The following is a 25,831-nucleotide window of genomic DNA, read 5'->3' on the forward strand; positions in this document are numbered from 1 at the left end:
ATGTGTTCATTGAACACATGTGGAATCACTGTATCGTATTCATAGACTGTGTTATTTATCTTGCAAAGATGGAGCGTCTGCAAGATAAATAGACATGCTGTGGTCTGGAAAGACACACTGCATGTCCGGTTACGCAGGGCCGCTGGATGTGGCCCTGAACGCATAGTGGAGATGGGATTTCATAAAATCCCCTCCACTATGCTGTAACATCTGGACGCTGCGGATTGGACGCTGCGAATGTACGAAGCATCCAATCAGCAGCGAATACTGAAGGTTTCCTGACCGTGGAAACATACTCTAACATCTCAACATTGGCATGGAACTGATAGAGGGTACAGTTTCTAGTAGAAGAATGAACTTATATATGTATAAGCTGCACATAGTCCACTAAAAATGACCATAAATTTACAGTGGGTGGCCCTGAGTGGATTAAAAATTAAACAAAATAGTAAAGCAAGAATGCAATATATTACAATACACAGGTCAAAAGTCAAGTTTAGCACTAAACAACCATATAGGATTCCTGTACAGCAGGGGTGGGGAACCTCAGGCCCCAGGGCCATTTACGGCCCTCGATGACCTTTTATTAGGTCCCCGAGCAGATTCTCAGGGGCCGCATTCTTGGGTAGGGAGGTGTATTTTGATTACAACCAGCTCATTAATTTCTTCTTGCTCTGTTAGCACACACACAGTGTTCACTACTGAACATTGAAAGGCATGCAAAATGATTATGTCCTAAACCCAGTGCCAGAGTCAGGATTTACTTTGTGGGCAGAGTTTGTACGGCCCCCGAAGGACGGTATAAATATCCAAATGGCCCTTGGCAGAAAAAAGATTCCCCACCCCTGCTGTACAGTATCAAATACTTCCACTAATAAAGAGTTACATCACTGAGTTGCTATTTGTATTGGTTGAAAAGGAAGAAGGTACTCCATAGGTGTAATAAGCAAGATTGGGATCCACTCCTATATCCAAATCGAGGGTTCCTCAAACCCCTTTTCCATCTGGTGTCTGAGCTGTAGTGATAGAAAAGGTAGATGCACTTCTGAGCTACTGCTCTAATAGAAAGAGCCAGCGCTTGTTGTATCAGGGGACCCCTGTTCTAAACACAGGTACAGACCAGAGGTGGGACCACATCTATCAAACATTTATGACATTCAGTAGTTATGCCATACATTTCTGTCAAGAGTTAACCTTGTTAATGTGTAACTGCATTTTTCAAAATATTTTGACATGTCATAGATATGTGGTAGAAGTTTTGGTTGGGAGAGAGTTGGAGTACAGAGACAGTGGCTGAGCACTGCTCTCCTTCAAGACTGAAGACAGTCTCTGTAGCCTTTTGATTGAGCTCCCCTCTTCAGAGGATAGCACGTGGCTGAGATCTTCTGATCATTTAGTTTTGCGATCTGTGGTAGTCTCAGCATCCGGACACTCAATGATCAAATCGTTGGCCATATCATTGACACATGTCAAAAACTTTCTAAACCTATACTTACTCTTTTAAATATAACATTTTACTCTAGCCAAAAAGATTTTGTATATAGTAGAACATAATAAAAAAGCAACCAAATTATTACTCACTTACTTTACTGTATATTCTCAGGCATCAGTTGTGATAGACAAGGTTAGGTTTAGAGTTCGGTGAAAGTTTTGTTTTGTCTGTAAGCTGGGAGACCTCATGAATGATACCACATTATGATGCAATAAAGTCTTCATCTGTAAATTCACAGATAAAATGTATTATAAGATTAAATTATTAATTATTCAATCAATTGATGAGTTACCCAGAAGTATGAAAATATAGTTTGAAGTCTCCAAATTTTGGAATGATGCTATGTATTTATTAGAATTTCCATTATTTGAAGTTCCGTATAAGCCAGCCAATTCACCTCTGTGATTCCAGTTAAAATAAAAGTAGTTTTAGTATTAAAATGTATCATTGTTTTATTCCGTAAAATGCATTTTTTCTCTTAATGTGTCTTTCATCTTATACAGATCAGTTGCTGAAACTGGAATGTAACAACATCAGTGTCTGAGTAATAAGGCATTTTAAAAATAAATTTGGACTTGTCCATGAAAAGATATAAGACATGTATGGTAGCTATGTTGATGACATCTCTCTGTAAAGCAATACAAAAAATGAATATTGTATCTCCTTAAGATAGACTTTAACATTCCAGCTCAGTGAGGCATTCTGTAGGTTCTTGTGACAAACTGCAACACAAGTTTACAGGTCGTTATTAGCACAATGACAATGACGGTAACCAAGACAATGGCTCTAATGAGAGCAAAATGTATCCTATCGTCAGCAAGAGCTGCAGCAGTAGGTCTACTCTCTGGTGGATTCTGATTTAGAATAGAAAAGGTAGGCCATTCTTGCTTTGTCGTCATCTCTGGATATAGCCAGCTAGATAAAAGTTCATTGACTTCATTCTTGAACACATCTTCAGCTTTGCGTGTAGCTGCTTGGAGAGAAACCTTGAACACCGAGTCAAGTATTCTTAGAAGGTCCTTGCAGTTACAGTCTTCAGCCACCACATGGTCACCAGAATATTCCGCAGTTGGTGCCATTATGTTATAAGCCTTAGGAGTTCAATCGTCTTTCAAGTGATTTATCAATTGTTCAACAATCTGTTTTCATAAATCAAACCATAATATAGCGTAATACACAACAAAATTGGACATGGACACTCACATATGTGTAGAAATACTCCAGGAATAAAAGTCAAACAGAGCTGGCATCTGGTCAGTAGTATTTATAGAGGAACATCCCCCTTTTTTGCAGAAACTAATATTGCAAGGTGATCTCTTGAAGTTACAGATGCAGAACATTCACTCACCATTGAGGTTTGACCAAAACTTCATCGAAATTGAGAAACCATGCATTATAGTGACCACAGATCAATTTACTAATGAAAAAGCAATGCAATTAAAGTCTCATGAAAGTACACCTAATCCTTCGACTCTCTGTAATTAAAATTGAAATGGTAAAGTGGGAATAGAATTTCAATAAGATATATAAACACTTTCCGTCTCTGATAAATGAAGTAGGAAAACTGAGAATCCTCAATTCATTAATCATTTAACATAACTTTTTGTCTCGTATAGGATCATGAGATAGAAAGACAATTAATCTAGGATGGAAAGTAGAAGCATCTTCCATTTACGATTAGTTTATTGTAGATCAGTTCTTTGTATCATCAGCCAGTTCTCCGAAAGGTAACTTGTACCAGTCACCAGGAATTTTCCTGATTTTTTTTTTTTCTTACTTTTCGGATTGATTATTTCTTCCTCTAAAACGTTTATGATATTTCAACACCATTTTTCCTTGTACATATGGAATGAATCTACAGAAGATGGACACTTGTAACTATATTTCATTAGTTCTATTCTAGCTCAGAGCTGATTTTATAGCCAAAAAAGCCTTAATAGGTTGGGGCAAAATGGAGGCACCAAGTGTTTGGTATGATTGAACTGGAAAATATTGGGGCATATTTATCAAGATAAATGCACCTTAATTCTGTCTTTCATGGCCTGCACCATATTTATGATGAGCTTAAAATACTTTTTACGGCTTGACTGATTAGGGGGAGTGGTCTTGTTAAAAAAGGGGATGGCTTGACATGCAACAATGTGCCAAAATTAGGATGCACATTTCTGGCACAAAATAAGTTAAGTGGTTTAAACTTAGACTAGACAGTCTTCAAATTAAATGAATAAAGCAGCATAAAACACTTTGATAAATTTGACGCACTGTAAGACTGCCCAGTCTAAGTTTGCACTGAGAAATATACAATTTTCATCAATATACCCCATTGTTCTCTTTTTCCACATAATGTATTTTTGTTTGAAACAACTTCCTGACGTTTTAATTTGAAAAGTTCTATAAGTGGTGTGAAGCAGTGGTAGGACCATACGCAGTGAAACGGCAGTGACCCAAGCAAGTTCAAACAAAACGTTCCTTTATTGTGTTACTTCACACAGTCTATTAGCAGTACACAGTAAATGGCTTCTTCATCCAGACCAATGGAAAATACACAGTACACGGCTTCTTCACACAGTCCATTAGAAATACACAGTAAACGGCTTTAGTTTCCAGTCCCTACACAGGTCAGACTTCCCTTTGTCCAGTTTCCCTGGGGCAACCGCACGCCGTTACCAAGTCTCTTTACTCATGCTGTGCACCACAAGCTATCCTGCAGATTGCAGCCTGGCAAACACAAGACAGCCCGGGATGCAGGGTGTCAGTCTCTTTGGTTCCTTTTGCCCCTGTGTTGCCCCACACAGAAAGAGCTCTGCAGACAACTGCTATGTCTGCTTCCAAGACCACAACTGACACACCTCACCCGCTACTACAGGGCTTTTAATTAGTCACTGCTTCACCATTTTAATTACACCCACACCTGTGTCTGCAGTACGCCCTCATGGCCTCACTATGCCTCTGTGCACATTCTGGAGAGCACAAACAGCACCCCCTAGCTGTAATGGGTCACTGCCTCACAGTGGGATACGGTATACCACAGGGTCTAATTCTTAGCCTGTGTTCACACCACATCAGAGCTAGGCCTCAAAATTCCCCTACATATAACCCCAATGGAAGGGTCTGAAATTTGCCACAAAATGGCAATAAAGTGTCATGCGTCAGCCATTGACCCAATATAAAAAAATATATTACACATTAGGAGCTTTTTGAGGTGGCCCACTCTATAGTAAATTCTACGGCCCATTCCTCTAGTATTAAAAATATGGTATGTTAATGAAAATCACACTGACGGAGACTGAAAGGGGTGTTATAGCTGATGTACTTGTCACGTACCTTGAACATCTGTTTTCTGAACAAAGACAAACATAAAGAACACATTACCACATTACTGGGAGAAGTACTCTTTAATGACTTACAAAAATCAATATCAGTATCCCAGGATAGGTATAAAAAGTAGAGATCATCAATAGACCAGTATCATCAATGAGGAGTAGTGAAAAAGAAACATCCACCGAGTGTAATCCAGACTCTCTGGATGGACCATCAGACACCTATATCTTAGTCCACATTTGCATGTTTTACCACCAGAGTTACTCTGTCTGTTTCTTTTAGACATATCCTATAGTCTCTCAACCAATAAACACTAACCAAGGCACTTTAGCCCGCCCCTGTCCCTTCATCCCATTACAGACATCACAATTCATAGTGGAAACCATATTCCCCACCAGCTGGAACGCACGGCCATTTTACTTCCGCCCACGTCACTTCCGGTTTCCATATTCGGACGCTTACAGGCTGCGCATGGATACCGATATCCCACCTCCTATCTTTATAGATGGATACAAAGTCAGTACATATTAGACAAGCGGCGGAAACTGCGTCGATGAGTACTCAGGTGTACCCTATCCATTGTACAAGGTAAGGCACTATCCAGCTGCTCCTAGATACCTACCGGGGTTTTAACTGATCTATTCCCATTGTTCCACCATTTGTTTCAGGCCATTCTCTGTACTGGCTCTCGGACTGCCTATTACAGTCCTCAGATCACCCACTATATACAGTCCTGACGGGTATGTTGCCAACCTTTCTATTTTACCGTATGAATATAAACTCACCATATACAGTAATTACCACATTTCAGATGATGAGACATCCATTTGAACACATTCTGATATCTATTTGAATCCCCTTACTTGCATAGTACGGTACGTTATGTTATACTCTTCATTCCACCATTATCTGGGTCTCCTTGAACTGCACCTTATTTGTATACTCAATTTAGACACGCTTACAACTCATTAGACTAACTTGGACCAGCTACCTGGTATTTTGCACTTATTTTCATCCACCTCCTTTTATTCATTTTCCAGTCCCTTTTTATTATATTTTGTTGTATTATTTTTTTTACTTTTTCGCTATGTTTAATTGGCATTATTATTTTGTGTACCCAATATGATTTACATATTTCTTGTAGTAACAGATGAAGGTCAGGTTTGACCAAAATGTTTGCTGTACTACTCCCTATGGACTGAATAAAGTTCTCTATTTGCAATTAAGTTGAGTGCTAGGTTTTTCTATCTTCTTTATTCCCTACCCGGACTTAAACTCTTTGCTTGTGAACTGACTTCTCTTGTGCCTGTTCCCTGTAAACTGTCTTGTCTTTCTGGTATTCCTGACCTCGGCTAGTAAATTGGATTTAGTATCTGACATCCTTTTTGTTGTACTGCGCCATTTCCTGGACCTGACCTCGGATTGTTTGACCTCCTTTTACTTATTCAGTAAGTAGTGTATATTTTTTCTTTCTATTATTGTAGTCTTTCTCTCCACTTCTGGGGCTAACATTTACTATAATGACTCGCATCACACATAATTTTTGGTCTACTGGAAATGTGGTCAGGAATTTCACACCTAGCTAAATGCTATGGCAAGTCAGTCCATAAACTAGCGTAAAACTTTTGATCCGCCAGTCCACAGTCCACGCCCACAGTCCCACAGTCCACATTCTAGTTTAAATGTTGCGTTCATTCAGTCCATAGTCTTCTAGTCCACTGGAACTGTGGTCAGAAATTCCACACCTAGCATAAATGCTGTGGCCATCAGTCCACAGTCTAGTGTGAATTATTTGTTCGGTTGGTTCACAGTCTAGTGTAAATGTTGTTGTTAGCCGATAAAAGTCTAAAGGAATTGCTGTGGTCAGTCGGTCAAGAGTCTAGAGTAAATGTTGTTAGTCTGTCCACAGTCTAGTAGAAATGCTGTGGTCAGTAGCTCCACAGCCTAGTGAAAATGATGAGATCAGTCTCTTGTAATTGAGGCATTGAATGTTACACCACTGATAAGAAGCCTATTTTATGAAACATAAGAACGTTTTCTTATTTTAGAAGACAGAGGATAAGGAGACGAAATGTTCCTTACATCTGTACCTGAAATATGGTTATGTTATACTAGAAGTTGTGTATAGAAGATATACATGTGAAAAACACAAACAATATATTCTCCTGTACCAGGAAGGTGTTATTACACCCCGGCAGGCCTAGAACTTATGCCTACGCTGCGGTGCTAAAACATGCAAACATGAAACATCAAAATTGAACTGCATTACTGCACTAGAAATATGAAAAACTGAGAGCGTTTAGCGCATAAATTGGCCAATTCATGTGTACCTGGTAGCCACATTAAGGCATCTCTCGTATACCAGGTCCTAAACTTTCCTTTCCTTGCTGAGAATAAACATCTTCGTCTGAATGGGAACCTGTGAATCCTCTTCTTAGACTAAATTTCTCTCTCTCTGTGGAGGGGTAATGAACCTGCTGCGATTAAAACACCTGTGGCTAAGAGGTGGAGGAGTTCTCAGTCAGAAGGCTAATGAATACAAATTTCAAAAAATTGACCGTCACTTCCAAACATAGACTAAGTGTGAACAGGTGCTGAACCTAGAGTCACCAACTCGTATACAGTCAAATAAATAAGGCAGCACACTGCGGCGCTAAAACATGCAAACATGAAACATGAAAATTGAACTGCATTACTGCACTAGAAATATGAATATGCCTTAATGTGGCTACCAGGTACACATGAATTGGCCAATTTATGCGCTAAACGCTCTAAATTTTTCATATTTCTAGTGCAGTAATGCAGTTCAATTTTCATGTTTCGTGTTTGCATGTTTTAGCGCCGCAGTGTGCTGCCATATTTATTTGACTGTATATGAGTTGGTGACTCTAGGTTCAGCTAGTGTTCACAATCTATGTTTGGAAGTGACGGTCAGTTTTTTGAAATTTAGAACTTATGCCTAAACCTACAATTATCAGTCATTAATATGAATATTAATTACCTGTTAGATTTTTCTAATTCTCTTCTTGAAATCCACAAGGAAAAATTTCACGTTCGACCATCTCACTGGGCCTCAGTCACCTGTAAATAGTCAAAAGTGTGATAATATGTTCCCGCTACATGCTATACACAAAAAAATACAACACACTAGGGACAAAATTACTTATTTCAGGTATAAGGACTGTGGTCAGTTTATTCTGAATCCTGTAGTCAGTCTATTGATAGTTTACTGTTTATATTATGTTCAGTCATTCTACAGTATTCTATGAATGTTATAGTCAGACTACAGTCTACTGGAAATGTGGTCAAACAATACACACCTAGTGTAAATGCTATGATCAGTCAGTCCATAAACTAGTGTGAAAGTTTTGGTCTGCCAGTCCACTGTAAGGCTACTTTCAGACATAGCGCATTTTTGAGCGCTATTTTGCGGGCGCTTTTCAAAAATGCGCAATGTCATTTTCGTCTGCCGGCAAAGTGAATGAGAAATTCACTTTGCCGTTCAGACACACCGCAAAAAAACGCGGCGCTTTTGTCTGCAAACACGCCGGCGTAAAAAGAATTGACATGTCAATTCTTTACGCAGCGGCGTGTCTGCGTATCCCCCTAGGGCCCCATATTAACGTGCACACACAGCGCCTTTGTCCTGGGTGTCGGCGTCTTTGTACGGAGGGGTTGACACCCAGGACCGGACGTGACGTCGGACAGGAAGAGGGAAGCCCCCGCCCCCCAGTGAAGCAGCAGTGTGTGTGTGTGTGTGTGTGTGTGTGTGTGTGTGTGTGTGTGTGTGTGTGTGTGTAGCGACGCTGCAGCGATAGCGACAACGATGCCGATCGCTGCAGCGTCGCTGTTTGATCGCTGGAGAGCTGTCACACACACCGCTCTCCAGCGACCAAGGATGCCGAGGCCCCCGGGTAACCAGAGTAAAAGTAAAAAAAACAAACAGTACATGCTCACCTACGCGTCCCCCGGTGTCCGCTTCCTGACACTGACTGAGCTCCGGCCTTAACAGCACAGCGGTGACGTCACTGCTCTGCTTTCACTTTCACTTTAGGGCCGGCGCTCAGTCACTTTGATACGTGGCACTTTGATACGTGGCACTGAAATATGTGGCACTGAAATATGTGGCACGTGGCACTTTGATACGTGGCACGTGTCACAAATACATGGCACGTGGCACTTTGATACGTGGCACTTTGATACGTGGCACGTGTCGCTTAAATACGTGGCACGTGGCACTTTGATACGTGGCACTTTGATACGTGGCACGTGTCACTTAAATACGTGGCACTTTGATACGTGGCACTTTGATACGTGGCACGTGTCACTTAAAATACGTGGCACGTGGCACTTTGATACGTGGCACGTGTCACTTAAATACGTGGCACGTGGCACTTTGATACGTGGCACTTTGATACGTGGCACGTGGCACTTTGATACGTGGCACTGAAATACGTGGCACTGAAATACGTGATACGTGGCACTTAAATACGTGGCACGTGGCACTTAAATACGTGGCACGTGGCACTGAAATACGTGGCACTGAAATACGTGGCACGTGGCACTGAAATACGTGGCACGTGGCACTGAAATACGTGGCACTGAAATACGTGGCACTGAAATACGTGGCACTGAAATACGTGGCACTTAAATACGTGGCACTTAGGCTATGTTCACATTTGCGTTGTGCGCCGCATGCGTCCTTTTTTTGATTGATTTTGGACGCAGCAAAAATGCAACTTGCTGCGTCCTCTGCGGCCGGATGCGTGCGCTGCAGTGACGCATGCGGCCGGCGCAAAACGCAAGTGCGACGCATGTCCATGCGCCCCCATGTTAAATATAGGGGCGCATGACGCATGCGGCGCCCGACGCTGCGGCGCAGACCGCAAATGTGAACGTAGACTTAAATAGCTGGATAGAGCTGGATCCGCGGGCTGTGATCTGGCCTACGCTCAGCACTCTGCGGAGCGCTGTCATTCAAAACACGTCCACTCATTTTGGTGTTTAGTCCCAAAATGGAGGATGGAAGAAGAAAAGGGTTGGACAAGGAAATGACATCATTTCTTTTTTTTTTCCCCCACTGCAGTTAAAGCTTTATTTGTGTCAAACACAGACAATCTGCAGAGAAAACTGCATAAAAAACCGCACTAAAAACCGCATCAAAAACGCACCAAAAACGCACCTGCGTTTTCTGCCAAGAGCTGCGGTTTTTGTCCTGAAAAAAAAGGATTGAAATCAGGATCGTGTGAACATACCTTTACCGTACAGGGTTACGAGGGGGGGCGTCTGACTGACGCCTGCCCTAATAACCTGGGGTTAGTGACAGTGGGGTTAGTAAACCCCAGCTGATGTCTGTTCCGCTTGCTGAGGCGTCTTTGGCTCAAGGCCATTGCAGCTGGCAGAATCGACATGATGTTAACTCCAGTGTGTATTGTATTCTGAGTCATAAAGACAGGAAATGACCTCAATGACTCTTTTTTTTTTTCCCCTTTTTTTTTTTTTCAAACAAACTTTATTTTCAGTACACAATGCTGAAAAAAACGCAGCTGCAAAAAACGCTGTGTGAAAGCAGCTGCGTTTTTTGCCTGCGTAAAAAAACGCAGGTAAAGCAGCAGCAAAATACGCGCGCGTAAAAATACGCAGCAAATATGCTGTGTGTGAAAGTAGCCTAAGGCTACTTTCACACACAGCATATTTGCTGCGTATTTTTACGCGCGCGTATTTTGCTGCTGCTTTACCTGCGTTTTTTTACGCAGGCAAAAAACGCAGCTGCTTTCACACACAGCGTTTTTTGCTGCGTTTTTTGCAGCTGCGTTTTTTTCAGCATTGTGTACTGAAAATAAAGTTTGTTTGAAAAAAAAAAAAAGGGGAAAAAAAAAAAGTCATTGAGGTCATTTCCTGTCTTTATGACTCAGAATACAATACACACTGGAGTTAACATCATGTCGATTCTGCCAGCTGCAATGGCCTTGAGCCAAAGACGCCTCAGCAAGCGGAACAGACATCAGCTGGGGTTTACTAACCCCACTGTCACTAACCCCAGGTTACTAGGGCAGGCGTCAGTCAGACGCCCCCCCTCGTAACCCTGTACGGTAAGGGTATGTTCACACGATCCTGATTTCAATCCTTTTTTTTTCAGGACAAAAACCGCAGCTCTTGGCAGAAAACGCAGGTGCGTTTTTGGTGCGTTTTTGATGCGGTTTTTAGTGCGGTTTTTTATGCAGTTTTCTCTGCAGATTGTCTGTGTTTGACACAAATAAAGCTTTAACTGCAGTGGGGGAAAAAAAAAAGAAATGATGTCATTTCCTTGTCCAACCCTTTTCTTCTTCCATCCTCCATTTTGGGACTAAACACCAAAATGAGTGGACGTGTTTTGAATGACAGCGCTCCGCAGAGTGCTGAGCGTAGGCCAGATCACAGCCCGCGGATCCAGCTCTATCCAGCTATTTAAGTCTACGTTCACATTTGCGGTCTGCGCCGCAGCGTCGGGCGCCGCATGCGTCATGCGCCCCTATATTTAACATGGGGGCGCATGGACATGCGTCGCACTTGCGTTTTGCGCCGGCCGCATGCGTCACTGCAGCGCACGCATCCGGCCGCAGAGGACGCAGCAAGTTGCATTTTTGCTGCGTCCAAAATCAATCAAAAAAAGGACGCATGCGGCGCACAACGCAAATGTGAACATAGCCTAAGTGCCACGTATTTAAGTGCCACGTATTTCAGTGCCACGTATTTCAGTGCCACGTATTTCAGTGCCACGTGCCACGTATTTCAGTGCCACGTGCCACGTATTTCAGTGCCACGTATTTAAGTGCCACGTGCCACGTATTTAAGTGCCACGTGCCACGTATTTAAGTGCCACGTGCCACGTATTTAAGTGCCACGTATCACGTATTTCAGTGCCACGTATTTCAGTGCCACGTGCCACGTATTTAAGTGCCACGTGCCACGTATTTAAGTGCCACGTGCCACGTATTTAAGTGCCACGTATCACGTATTTCAGTGCCACGTATTTCAGTGCCACGTATCAAAGTGCCACGTGCCACGTATCAAAGTGCCACGTGCCACATATTTCAGTGCCACGTATCAAAGTGCCACGTGCCACGTATCAAAGTGCCACGTATCAAAGTGCCACGTGCCACGTATTTAAGTGACACGTGCCACGTATCAAAGTGCCACGTATCAAAGTGCCACGTGCCACGTATTTAAGTGACACGTGCCACGTATCAAAGTGCCACGTATCAAAGTGCCACGTGCCACGTATTTAAGTGCCACGTGCCACGTATTTAAGTGACACGTGCCACGTATCAAAGTGCCACGTATCAAAGTGCCACGTGCCACGTATTTAAGTGACACGTGCCACGTATCAAAGTGCCACGTATCAAAGTGCCACGTGCCACGTATTTAAGTGACACGTGCCACGTATCAAAGTGCCACGTATCAAAGTGCCACGTGCCACGTATTTAAGTGACACGTGCCACGTATCAAAGTGCCACGTATCAAAGTGCCACGTGCCACGTATTTAAGTGACACGTGCCACGTATCAAAGTGCCACGTGCCACATATTTCAGTGCCACATATTTCAGTGCCACATATTTCAGTGCCACGTGCCACGTATCAAAGTGCCACGTATCAAAGTGACTGAGCGCCGGCCCTAAAGTGAAAGTGAAAGCAGAGCGGTGACGTCACCGCTCTGCTGTAGGGCCGGAGCTCAGTCAGTGTCAGGAAGCAGACGCTGGGGGACGCGCAGGTGAGCATGTACTGTTTGTTTTTTTTACTTTTACGCTGGTAACCAGGGTAAACATCGGGTTACTAAGCGCGGCCCTGCGCTTAGTAACCCGATGTTTACTCTGGTTACCCGGGGGCCTCGGCATCCTTGGTCGCTGGAGAGCGGTCTGTGTGACAGCTCTCCAGCGATCAAACAGCGACGCTGCAGCGATCGGCATCGTTGTCGCTATCGCTGCAGCGTCGCTACACACACACACACACACACACACACACACACACCTCTGCTTCACTGGGGGGCGGGGGCTTCCCTCTTCCTGTCCGACGTCACGTCCGGTCCTGGGTGTCAACCCCTCCGTACAAAGACGCCGACACCCAGGACAAAGGCGCTGTGTGTGCACGTTAATATGGGGCCCTAGGGGGATACGCAGACACGCCGCTGCGTAAAGAATTGACATGTCAATTCTTTTTACGCCGGCGTGTTTGCAGACAAAAGCGCCGCGTTTTTTTGCGGTGTGTCTGAACGGCAAAGTGAATTTCTCATTCACTTTGCCGGCAGACGAAAATGACATTGCGCATTTTTGAAAAGCGCCCGCAAAATAGCGCTCAAAAATGCGCTATGTCTGAAAGTAGCCTAAAAGTGGTCTATTAATCCACATTCTAGTGTAAATGTTGTGTTCATTCAGTCCATAGTCTTCTGGTCTACTGGAAATGTGGTCAGGCAGTCGAAATCTAGTGAAAATGATGAGGTCGGTAAGACCTTAAACAAGTGCAAATGCTGTGGTCAGTCAGTATTCAAACTAATGTAAATGCTGTGATCATTCATCCAAAGACTAGATTAAAAGTTTTGATCCCTCAGTCTAAGGTCTACTGTAGATGTGGCCAATCAGTCCATAGTATAGTATAAATGCTGTGGTCAGTCAGTCCACAGTCTAGTGTAAATGAAATGCTAATTCCGACCACAGTGTCACGATCTTCATTCTGTTCCTGTCTGCTATGTTACTTTGTGTAGAAGCTGTCAGTCTGTTTTGGTTGTGCTGGTCTGTGCTGCAATCATCTGTGTTCACTTTCCTTGATTAGTCCTCTACTTAAGCATGGTAGCTCCTCCATCCAGTGTTGATTTCCGAGAATTAAACAAAATAACGGTAAAAAATACTTATCCGCTTCCACTTATTCCCGATCTATATAATCAGCTTTCCGGGGCTAAATGGTTTTCCAAACTGGATCTCAGCGGGGCATATAATCTGATACGGATTTGTGAGGGTGATGAGAGGAAGACAGCATTTTTAACATCTGAAAGTCTCTTTAAAAATCTCGTCATGCCTTTTGGTCTAACAAACGCAACTGCGGTTTCAAAATTTTATGAATGATATTTTCTCTGGTTATATTGGCAAATTTATTGTGGTTTATTTAGATGATATTCTAATTTTTTCACCTGACCTGGATTCACATTATAAACATGTCCGTTTGGTTCTGCAAAGGTTGAGAGATTACTGTTTGTTTGGGTGGATGCCCTGTCTTGTAGTCTTGATTCTGGGTCTCCTCCAGAACCTCCTTCCTCCATTCTTCCTCAGGGTATTGTTGTGGTCATGGTTTCCTCTGAGCTGGAACCTGATATCCGTACTGCTCAGTCCTTGGCTCCTTCCAATACCCTTGAATGCAAGCTGTTTGTCCCTGTGTATCTCAGATTATGCCTTTTGCAAGAATTCCATTATTCTGTGTTGAGTGGTCAACCAGGGGTCACTGCCACCCAGAAGGCAGTTGCTAGACTCTTTTGGTGGTCCGCCATGCATAAGGATATTAGAGATTTCGTGTCAGCTTGTGAAAATTGTGCACGCGCCAAAGCACAGCATTGGGGGAATTGGTTCCTTTGCCAATTCCAGAAAGACCATGGAATCATTTGTCCAAGGATTTCATTTCAGATTTACCACTGTCTGGGGGGATGACTGCTATTTGGGTGGTAGGCGATCGCTTAAGCAAATAAGCTCACTTCGTCCCATTATCTGGATTAACCAATGCTGAATCTCTCTCCAAACTGTTTATTATTAATGTGGTACGATTGCACGATTCCGCTAAATATTGTATTGGATAGGGGTGTACAATTCGTCTCTAGATTTTGGAGGGCTTTCTGCAGAAAATTGGGGATTGATTTGTCCTTTTTCCTCTGCTTATCACCCAGAAACTAACGGTCAGACAGAGAGGACAAATCAGTCTTTGGAGCCAATTTTAACATGTTTTGTCACTGATCAGCAGGAGAATTGGTCATCATTTCTTCCTCTGGCTGAGTTTGTTTTTAACAGTCGGGTTAATCAGTCCACGGGGACCCCGCCGTTTATCTATAATTACGGGTTTCATCCTCATTTTGTTGAGTTTTGGATGTCTTGGGGTGGATGTCACCATTCAAGAGCTGGGGGATGTCTGGAGGGAGGTTAAAAAGAACACTGGTGTGGCTCAGTATCGGCAGAAGCGGAAGGCCAATAGGAGGCGCTCATCAGGATCCGCCTTCAAAGTGGTAGCTAAGGTATGGTTATCCTCTAAGATTATTACATTGAAGATGCCCTCGCTGAAGTTGGGTCCTAGATTCATTGGTCCGTATAAAATTCTGGAGGTGGTCAATCCAGTTGCCTTCCGATTAAAACTCTCTCGGTCTTTCCGTATTCCTAATGTGTTCCACAAGTCATTGTTGAAGGAGTTTATTCCCCCTGCTCTGTCTTCCTCACTCCCGCCTTCTCCAGTGTCTATTGAGGGAAGCTAGGAATATGAGGTACAAAGGATTATTGATTCCTGAATGGTCCAGAATTCCCTTCAATATCTGGTACATTGGAAGGGGTATGGAAATGAGGAATGATCCGGGTCCCAGCTCATTCTGTAAGGGCTGATAATAATAATTAATAATAATTTTTATTTATATAGCGCCAACCTATTCCGCAGCACTTTACAATTAAGCGGGGACATGTACAGACAATAAATTCAATACAAGTTAAGACAATTTAAACAGTGACATTAGGAGTGAGGTCCCTGCTCGCAAGCTTACAATCTACAAGGAAATGGGGGGGACACAATAGGTGAGAAGTGCTGGTAATTAGGTCTGGCAATTATAATAAATAGGGATTTTCTTTTAAAGCTGCATGATCCGGTCATCAGCCTGTGTGTTTAAGTGCAATAGTCAAGTATCAAGTGCAGTTATCGTGTGCATGGAGGGTGTGGAGACAGATGAATAGTAGGGTGCAGATTCAGAATAATATTTGGAAGGAAGGAACAGGGCAAAGTTAGTTTACTGAGTAGTTGATGTGGTAGGCTTGTTTGAAGAGATGGGTTTTCAAAGCGCACTTGCACAGGTCGGGGCTAGGTATCAGTCTGATCGTCTGGGGAAGTGCATTCCAGAGAGCTGGCGCCGCACGAGTGAAGTCTTGGAGACGGAGGTGCGAGGTTTGGATTACGGGGGATGTTAGTCTTAGGTCATTTGTAGAACGGAGGGTAAGTGTAGGGAGATAGACAGTGATGAGAGAGGAGATATAAGATGGTGCAGAACTATGGAGAGCTTTGTGGGTGAGAGAGATGAGTTTATACTGGACCCTGTAGTGAATGGGTAGCCAGTGTAATGACTGGTACAAGATGGAGGCATCGGTGAAGCGGCTGGACAGAAATATGACCCTGGCTGCCGCATTCAAGATGGATTGGAGAGGAGAAAGTTTGGTAAGAGGGAGACCGATCAGAAAAGAGTTGCAGTAGTCCAGACGAGAATGAATAAGAGCGACAGTAAGAGTCTTAGCAGTTTCAAAGGTGAGAAAAGGTCGGATTCTGGAGATGTTTTTAAGATGCAGGTGACAAGAGCGAGTGAGTGATCGGATATAGGGAGTAAAGGAAAGGTCGGTGTCGAATATGACCCCAAGACAGCGGGCATGCTGCTTGGGAGTTATGGTTGAACCCTCCAGGTTAATTTCGATGTTGGGTAGAGTGAGGTTAGTAGAAGGGAGAAACACAAGAAGTTCCGTTTTGGAGAGATTTAGTTTTAGATAGAGGGAGGACATGATGTTAGAGACAGCAGACAGACAATCCTTGGTATTTTGAATTAGGGAAGGGGTGATGTCAGGGGAAGAAGTGTATAATTGGGTGTCATCAGCATAGAGATGATACTGGAACCCAAACCTGCTGATTGTTTGTCCAATAGGGGCCGTGTATAGAGAGAAGAGGAGGGGGCCTAGGACTGAGCCCTGCGGAACCCCGATAGTAAGGGGACGAGGAGAGGAAGAGGAGCAGGCAAAAGATACAGTGAAGGAGCGGTCAGAGAGGTAGGAGGAGAACCAGGAGAGGGCTGTGTCCTTGAGGCCTATGGAGCAGAGCATAGTGAGAAGGAGCTGGTGATCCACAGTGTCAAATGTGGCAGAGAGATCCAGGAGAATCAGTTGGCTGATCAGTTGGTGTGGGCCTACCTTCGGAGGTTTGCTGGGAAACCTGGGGGTCTGGTGGCCCCCTTGAAGAGGAAGGTACTGTCACCATCTCCATTCTGTTCCTGTCTGCTATGTTACTTTGTGTAGAAGCTGTCAGTCTGTTTTGGTTGTGCTGGGTCTGTGCTGCAATCATCTGTGTTCACTTTCCTTGAGTAGTCCTCTACTTAAGCATGCTGGCTTCTCCATCTAGTGTCAATCATACACTTGCTGCTGCCTGTGTAAGACTGATCCGTGCTGGGTCTGTGCTGCAATCATCTGTGTTCACTTTCCTTGAGTAGACCTCTACTTAAGCATACTGGCTCCTCCATCCAGTGTCAATCATACACTTGCTGCTGCCTGTGTAACACTGATCCCTCTATTCTCTGTGCCTGACCCAGCATGACTTTATTCCCTTCCCTGACTTAGACTCTTTGCTTGTGACCTGACTTCTCTCGTGCCTGCTCCCTGTAAACTGTCTTGTCTTTCTGGTATTCCTTACCTCGGGTAGTAAATTGGATTTAGTCTCTGACTTCCCCTTGTTGCCTTGTTGTACTGCGCCATTTCCTGGACCTGACCTCGGATTGTTTGACTTCCTTTTACTTATTCAGTAAGTAGTGTATATTTTTAATTTCTATTATTTTTAGTCTTAATCTCCACTTCTGGGGCTAACATTTACTATAGTGACTCGCATCACATATAGTCTTTTGGTATACTGGAAATGTGGTCAGGAATTTCACACCTAGCTAAATGCTATGGCAAGTCAGTCCATAAACTAGTGTAAAACTTTTGGTCCACCAGTCCACAGTCGAATGTAAAAGTGGTCTGTCAGTCCACATTCTAGTGTAAATGTTGCGTTCATTCAGTCCATAGTCTTCTAGTCCACTGGAAATGTGGTCAGAAATTCCACACCTAGCATGTTATGACCCCAATGGCGAGGGTCTCAGAGGAACGTGGAAGTCTGCAGAATACAAAAATCCAGCTCATAGGGCAGTGGTAACTGGGTTGACCATATATCTACTCCTAACGCCAACACTAGAAGTAGCCGGGGATCATTCCTACGTTGATTCTAGATGACACGCGCCAGCCGGAGAATCTAGCTACCCCTAGTAGAGGAAAACAAAGACCTTTCTTGCCTCCAGAGAAGGGGACCCCAAAGCTGGATAGAAGCCCCCCACAAATAATGACGGTTAGGTAAGAGGAAATGACAAACACAGAAATGAACCAGGTTTAGCACAGAGAGGCCCGCTTACTGATAGCAGAATAAAGAAAGGTAACTTATATGGTCAACAAAAACCCTATCAAAATCCACACTGGAAATTCAAGAACCCCCGAACCGTCTAACGGTCCGGGGGGAGAACACCAGCCCCCTAGAGCTTCCAGCAAAGGTCAGGATATAGATTTGGAACAAGCTGGACAAAAATACAAAACCAAAACAAATAGCAAAAAGCAAAAGGCAGACTTAGCTGATATAACTGGAACCAGGATCAGTAGACAAGAGCACAGCAGACTAGCTCTGATAACTACGTTGCCAGGCATAGAACTGAAGGTCCAGGGAGCTTATATAGCAACACCCCTAACTAACGACCCAGGTGCGGATAAAAGGAATGACAGAAAAACCAGAGTCAAAAAACTAGTAACCACTAGAGGGAGCAAAAAGCAAATTCACAACAGTACCCCCCCCTTAGTGAGGGGTCACCGAACCCTCACCACGACCACCAGGGCGATCAGGATGAGCGGCATGAAAGGCACGAACTAAATCGGCCGCATGAACATCAGAGGCGACCACCCAGGAATTATCCTCCTGACCATAGCCCTTCCACTTGACCAGGTACTGAAGCCTCCGCCTGGAGAGGCGAGAATCCAAGATCTTCTCCACCACGTACTCCAACTCGCCCTCAACCAACACCGGAGCAGGAGGCTCAGCAGAAGGAACTACAGGCACAATGTACCGCCGCAACAAGGACCTATGAAATACATTGTGAATAGCAAACGACACAGGAAGATCCAGACGAAAAGATACAGGATTAAGGATTTCCAATATCTTGTAAGGCCCAATAAAACGAGGTTTAAATTTGGGAGAGGAGACCTTCATAGGAACAAAGCGGGAAGAAAGCCATACCAAATCCCCAACGCGTAGTCGGGGACCCACACCGCGGCGGCGGTTGGCAAAGCGCTGAGCCTTCTCCTGTGACAACTTCAAGTTGTCCACCACATGATTCCAGATCTGCTGCAACCTATCCACCACAGAATCCACCCCAGGACAGTCAGAAGGCTCCACATGACCCGAAGAAAAGCGAGGATGGAAACCAGAGTTGCAGAAAAAAGGCGAAACCAAGGTGGCGGAACTAGCCCGATTATTAAGGGCAAACTCAGCCAACGGCAAGAATGTCACCCAATCGTCCTGATCAGCAGAGACAAAACACCTCAAATAAGCCTCCAAAGTCTGATTGGTTCGCTCCGTCTGTCCATTAGTCTGAGGATGGAAAGCAGACGAAAACGACAAATCAATGCCCATCCTACTACAAAAGGATCGCCAGAACCTGGAAACGAACTGGGATCCTCTGTCTGACACAATATTCTCAGGGATGCCGTGCAAACGAACCACGTTCTGGAAAAACCACAGGAACCAGATCGGAAGAGGAAGGCAGCTTAGGCAAAGGAACCAAATGGACCATCTTGGAGAAGCGATCACATATCACCCAGATAACGGACATGCCCTGAGATAGCGGAAGATCAGAAATGAAATCCATGGAGATATGTGTCCAAGGTCTCTTCGGGACAGGCAAGGGCAAGAGCAAACCGCTGGCACGAGAACAGCAAGGCTTAGCTCGAGCACAAGTCCCACAGGACTGCACAAATGACCGCACATCCCTTGACAAGGAAGGCCACCAAAAGGACCTGGCCACCAGATCTCTGGTGCCAAAAATTCCCGGGTGACCTGCCAACACCGAGGAATGAACCTCGGAAATGACTCTGCTGGTCCACTTATCCGGGACAAACAGTCTGTCAGGTGGACAAGACTCAGGCCTATCAGCCTGAAATCTCTGCAACACACGTCGCAGATCCGGAGAAATAGCTGACAAGATAACTCCATCTTTAAGAATACCAACAGGATCAGCGACTCCAGGAGCATCAGGCACAAAGCTCCTAGAAAGAGCATCGGCCTTCACATTCTTTGAACCTGGTAAATACGAGACAACAAAATCAAAGCGGGAGAAAAACAATGACCAGCGGGCCTGTCTCGGATTAAGGCGTTTAGCAGACTCGAGATACATCAGATTTTTGTGATCAGTCAAGACCACCACACGATGCTTAGCACCCTCGAGCCAATGACGCCATTCCTCAAATGCCCATTTCATGGCCAACAACTCCCGATTGCCCACATCATAATTTCGCTCGGCAGGCGAAAATTTCCTTGAGAAAAAGGCACAAGGTTTCATAACAGAGCAACCAGGGCCTCTCTGCGACAAAACGGCCCCTGCCCCAATCTCCGAAGCATCCACCTCAACCTGAAAGGGAAGTGAGACGTCAGGCTGGCACAAAACAGGCGCCGAAGTAAACCGGCGTTTCAACTCCTGGAAAGCCTCCACGGCAGCAGGAGCCCAGTTAGCTACATCGGAGCCCTTCTTGGTCATATCCGTCAAAGGTTTCACAATGCTAGAAAAATTAGCGATAAAACGACGGTAGAAGTTAGCGAAGCCCAAGAACTTCTGAAGACTCTTAACTGACGAGGGCTGAGTCCAATCAAGAATAGCTCGGACCTTGACTGGGTCCATCTCCACAGCAGAAGGGGAAAAAATGAACCCCAAAAAGGGAACCTTCTGTACACCAAAGAGACACTTTGAGCCCTTGACAAACAAAGAATTTTCACGCAAAATTTTAAAGACCAACCTGACCTGCTCCACATGCGAATCCCAATTATCAGAAAAAACCAAAATATCATCCAGATAAACAATCAAAAATTTATCCAGATACTTCCGGAAAATGTCATGCATAAAGGACTGAAAAACTGAAGGCGCATTGGAGAGCCCAAAAGGCATCACCAAGTACTCAAAATGACCTTCGGGCGTATTGAATGCGGTTTTCCATTCATCACCTTGCTTAATGCGCACAAGGTTGTACGCACCACGAAGGTCTATCTTGGTGAACCACTTGGCACCCTTAATCCGGGCAAACAAGTCAGACAACAGCGGTAAAGGATACTGAAATTTGACAGTGATCTTATTTAAAAGCCGATAATCAATACAAGGTCTCAAAGATCCGTCCTTTTTTGCCACAAAAAAGAATCCCGCACCAAGAGGGGAAGAAGACGGACGAATATGTCCTTTCTCCAGAGACTCCTTGATATATGAACGCATAGCGGTATGTTCAGGTACCGACAGATTAAACAGTCTTCCCTTAGGAAATTTACTGCCTGGGATCAAATCTATAGCACAGTCACAGTCCCTATGAGGAGGCAGTGCACTGGACTCAGACTCACTGAAGACATCCTGATAATCAGACAAATACTCCGGAACTTCCGAAGGCGTAGAAGAAGCAATAGACACAGGCAGGGAATCCCCATGAATACCACGACAGCCCCAACTTGAGACTGACATAGCCTTCCAGTCCAGGACTGGATTATGGGTCTGTAACCATGGCAGCCCTAAAACAACCAAATCATGCATTTTATGTAAAACCAGGAAACGTATCACCTCGCGGTGTTCAGGAGTCATGCACATGGTAACCTGTGTCCAATACTGCGGTTTATTTGCTGCCAATGGTGTAGCATCAATACCCCTAAGAGGAATAGGATTTTCTAATGGTTCAAGAGTAAAACCACAGCGCTTAGCAAATGAGAGATCCATGAGACTCAGGGCAGCACCTGAATCTACAAACGCCATGACAGGATAAGATGACAGTGAGCAAATCAAAGTTACAGACAGAATAAATTTAGGTTGCAAATTACCAACGGTGACAGGACTAACAACCTTAGCTATACGTTTAGAGCATGCTGAGATAACATGTGTAGAATCACCACAGTAGTAGCACAAGCCATTCCGGCGTCTATGAATTTTCCGCTCATTTCTAGTCAGGATTCTATCACATTGCATTAAATCAGGTGTCTGTTCAGACAACACCATGAGGGAATTTGCGGTTTTGCGCTCCCGCAACCGCCGGTCAATTTGAATAGCCAGTGCCATAGTATCATTCAGACCTGTGGGAATGGGAAAACCCACCATAACATTCTTAATGGCTTCAGAAAGGCCATTTCTAAAATTAGCGGCCAGTGCACACTCGTTCCAATGTGTCAGCACGGACCATTTCCGAAATTTTTGGCAATACACTTCAGCCTCGTCCTGCCCCTGAGACATAGCCAGCAAGGCCTTTTCTGCCTGAATCTCAAGATTGGGTTCCTCATAAAGTAAACCGAGCGCCAGAAAAAACGCATCAAGATCAGCCAATGCCGGATCTCCTGGCGCCAGCGAAAAAGCCCAATCCTGAGGATCGCCCCGTAAGAACAAAATAACAATTTTTACTTGCTGAGCAGAATCTCCAGATGAACAGGGTCTCAGGGACAAAAACAATTTACAATTATTCACGAAATTCCTAAACTTAAACCTGTCTCCGGAAAACAGTTCAGGAATCGGTATTTTAGGTTCAGACCTAGGATTTCTGATAACATAGTCTTGTATGCCCTGCACACGAGTAGCCAGCTGGTCCACACTTGTAATCAAGGTCTGGACATTCATGTCTGCAGCAAGCATAGCCACTCTGAGGTAAAGGGGAAGAAGAAAAAAAAAAAAAAAAAACTCAGAATCTTCTTTCTTATAATCCCTCTTCTGCAATGCATTAAACATTTAATACTGGCCTGGCAAACTGTTATGACCCCAATGGCGAGGGTCTCAGAGGAACGTGGAAGTCTGCAGAATACAAAAATCCAGCTCATAGGGCAGTGGTAACTGGGTTGACCATATATCTACTCCTAACGCCAACACTAGAAGTAGCCGGGGATCATTCCTACGTTGATTCTAGATGACACGCGCCAGCCGGAGAATCTAGCTACCCCTAGTAGAGGAAAACAAAGACCTTTCTTGCCTCCAGAGAAGGGGACCCCAAAGCTGGATAGAAGCCCCCCACAAATAATGACGGTTAGGTAAGAGGAAATGACAAACACAGAAATGAACCAGGTTTAGCACAGAGAGGCCCGCTTACTGATAGCAGAATAAAGAAAGGTAACTTATATGGTCAACAAAAACCCTATCAAAATCCACACTGGAAATTCAAGAACCCCCGAACCGTCTAACGGTCCGGGGGGAGAACACCAGCCCCCTAGAGCTTCCAGCAAAGGTCAGGATATAGATTTGGAACAAGCTGGACAAAAATACAAAACCAAAACAAATAGCAAAAAGCAAAAGGCAGACTTAGCTGATATAACTGGAACCAGGATCAGTAGACAAGAGCACAGCAGACTAGCTCTGATAACTACGTTGCCAGGCATTGAACTGAAGGTCCAGGGAGCTTATATAGCAACACCCCTAACTAACGACCCAGGTGCGGATAAAAGGAATGACAGAAAAACCAGAGTCAAAAAACTAGTAACCACTAGAGGGAGCAAAAAGCAAATTCACAACACTAGCATAAATGCTGTGCTCAGTCAGTCCACAGTCCATTGTAAATGTTATGGTCATTCAGTCCATAGTCTTTTGTTCTACTGGAAATGTGGTCATGAATTCCACACCTAGCATAACTGCTGTGCTCAGTCAGTCCTTAGACTACTGTAAATGCATGGATCAGTTGGTTCACAGTCTATTGTAAATGTTGCTGTTATCCGATCCAAAGTCTAGAGGAAATGCTGTGGTCAGTCAGTCAACAGTCTAGAGTAAATGTTGTTAGTCTCTCCACAGTCTAGTGGAAATGCTGTGGTCAGTTGCTCCACAGCCTAGTGTAAATGATCATATCATTCTCTTGTAATCGAGGCATTGAATGTTACACCACTGATAAGAAGCATATTCTATGAAACATAAGAATGTTTTCTTATTTTAGAAGACAGAGGATAAGGAGAAGAAATGTTCCTTACATCTGTACCTGAAATATGGTTGTATTATACTAGGAATTGTGTATAGAAGATATACATGTGAAAAACACAAACAACATATTCTCATGTACCGGGAAGGTGTTATTACACCCCAGTAGGCCTAGAACTTATGCCTAAACCTACAATTATCAGTAATTAATATGAATATTAATTACCTGTTAGGAGATTTTTCTAATTCTCTTCTTGAAATCCACAACGAAAAATTTCACGTTCCACCATCTCACTGGGCCTCAGTCACCTGTAAATAGTCAAAGGTGTGATAATATGTTCCTGCTACATGCTATACACAAAGAAAAATATAACACACTAGGGACAAAATTACTTATTTCAGGTATAAGGATTGTGGTCAGTTTATTGTGACTACTGTAGTCAGTCATTTGATAATTTACTGTATATATTATGTTCAGTCATTCTACAGTATTCTATAAATGTTATAGTCAGACTACAGTCTAATGGAAATGTGGTCAGACAATGAAAACCTAGCGTAAATGCTATGATCAGTCAGTCCATAAACTAGTGTAAAAGTTTTGGTCCGCCAGTCCACAGTCCACAGTCCACTGTAAAAGTGGTCTATTAGTCCACATTCTAGTGTAAATGTTGTGTTCATTCAGTCCATAGTCTTCTGGTCTACTACAAATGTGGTCAGAAATTCCACACCTTGCATAAATTTTGTGGTCAGTCAGTCCTTAGACTAGTGTAAATATTATAGTCAGGCAGAGCAAACTTTACTGGAAATGTGGTCAGGCACTCAAAATCTAGTGAAAATGACGAGGTCAGTAAGGCCTTAAACAACTGCAAATGCTGTGGTCAGCCAGTATTCAAACTAATGTAAATGCTGTGATCATTCATCCAAAGACTAGATTAAAAGTTTTGATCCGTCAGTCCAAGGTTTACTGTAGATGTGGCCAATCAGGCCATAGTGTAGTATAAATGCTGTGGTCAGTCAGTCCACAGTCTAGTCTAAATGAAATTCTCATTCAGATAATAGTGTCACGATCTCCATTCTGTTCCTTTCTGCTATGTTACTTTGTGTAGACGCTGTCAGTCTGTTTTGGTTGTGCTGAGTCTGAGCTGCAATCATCTGTGTTCACTTTCCTTGATTAGTTCTCTACTTAAGCATGCTGGCTCCTCAATCCAGTGTCAATCGTATGAAAGGAGGTGCAGCACAAGAAGAGTCCGGGGGCGGTTACCTTCTCGGCTCTATGCCTGGAAACATTGAGCTGTGCTATAGGTTCCCCAGGGGGCAGACTTAGAGACTGGGACAGGAAGGAAGCCGGGCAGAGAGCAGGAAAGGCATGCGCGCAAGGAACAGAGCAGCGTGAGCAGCGGTCAGTGCAGGGTGCAGCTGCGCTCCGGGAGAAAGAGAGAGCTCCCGGTCAGAGGACAAATACAGGGAGATTGCCCAGAAAGACTACATCTTGTGAGTACATGAAAGCGGACTCTGCTGTGACTGGAGAGGGGTGCTATGAAACCCGTGTAGAAACATTGGCCCGTGTAGAGACTGCGACCCACTGGTACCCGCAGTGTCAGTACAGAGACTGTGACCCCTGGTACCCACGGTAACAGTGCAGAGCCCCTGATTCCTGGTGAGTGTTATGATCCTAGTGGCTGAGGATCACAAAACGGACTAGCTAAGTTTATGAACATAGACACGAGCTCTAGGGAGGTGGTAACTGGACTGACCGCAAACCTGATCCTAACCAACACACTAAAGGAATCCGGTGAACGTGCCTAAAATCCTGGACGTCTCGACGCAGCCTGAGAAACTATCTACTCCTGGAGGGA

General features: G+C 44.1%; 1 long non-coding RNA gene across 1 annotated transcript; it reads right to left on the minus strand.

Moving 5' to 3' along the window:
- Positions 1–1,596: 1,596 nt before the first annotated feature.
- LOC143781093 (uncharacterized) lies at positions 1,597–24,274 on the minus strand. The gene is made up of 3 exons (XR_013216548.1): positions 24,202–24,274; positions 7,815–7,894; positions 1,597–1,716 (listed from the first exon to the last, which is right to left on the minus strand). It is a non-coding gene; the product is annotated as an uncharacterized LOC143781093 (long non-coding RNA).
- Between the last annotated feature and the right edge of the window lie 1,557 nt (positions 24,275–25,831).

Source organism: Ranitomeya variabilis, chromosome 6 (genome assembly GCF_051348905.1).
Source record: "Ranitomeya variabilis isolate aRanVar5 chromosome 6, aRanVar5.hap1, whole genome shotgun sequence".
Classification (NCBI taxonomy): Eukaryota; Metazoa; Chordata; class Amphibia; order Anura; family Dendrobatidae; genus Ranitomeya; species Ranitomeya variabilis.